General features: G+C 41.0%; 1 protein-coding gene across 1 annotated transcript in view; it reads left to right on the forward strand.

The window, feature by feature from the left end:
- The window catches only part of LOC104980959 (THO complex subunit 2-like), a gene marked incomplete at both ends in the record, with an annotated part of 113,276 nt that overhangs the window by 86,594 nt on the left and 25,928 nt on the right, over nt 1-754 (forward strand).

Genomic DNA, 754 nt, shown 5'->3' on the forward strand with positions numbered 1-754 from the left:
GGTGTTCTTTGGAAGGACTGATGCTAAAGCTGAAACTCCAGTAATTTGGCCACCTCGTGCAAAGAGTTGACTCATTGGAAAAGACTCTGATGCTGGGAGGGATTGGGGGCAGGAGAAGAAGGGGACAACAGAGGGTGAGATGGCTGGATGGCATCACTGACTCAATGGATGTGAGTCTGAGTGAACTCTGGGAGCTGGTGATGGACAGGGAAGCCTGGCATGCTTTAATTCATGGGGTCACAAAGAGTCGGACATGACTGAGTGACTGAACTGAACTGATCACACTAATTGAGATTCATGTATTGAAGAATCCTTACATCGCTAGGGTAAATCCTGGTTGGTCAATGTTTATGATTCTTTTAATGTGGTATTGAATTCTATTTGCTAGTGTTTTGTTGAGGACTTTTGCATTTATGTTCCTCAGTGATATTGTTCTGTAATTTTCTTTATTTGTGATTTTTGTCTGGTTTTGGTGTCAAGGTAGTGATGGCCTCATAGAATGAGTTTAAAATGCCCCTTCCTCTGCATTTTTGGTAAAATTTTTATCAGAATAGGTGTTGAGTCGTCTCTAAGTATCTGATAGAATTAGCCTGTGAAGACTTTGGCCCTAGGCTTTTGCTTGTCAGAATTTTTTTTAATTAATTTATTTTAATTGGAGAACAATTGGGCTTCCCCAATAGCTCAGTAGGTAAAGAATCTGCCTGTAATGCAGAATACCCCAGTTTGATTCCTGAGTCAGGAAAATCTGCTGGAG

This window comes from Bison bison, unplaced genomic scaffold (assembly GCF_000754665.1).
Source record: "Bison bison bison isolate TAMUID 2011002044 unplaced genomic scaffold, Bison_UMD1.0 scf7180017864508, whole genome shotgun sequence".
Lineage (NCBI taxonomy): Eukaryota > Metazoa > Chordata > Mammalia > Artiodactyla > Bovidae > Bison > Bison bison.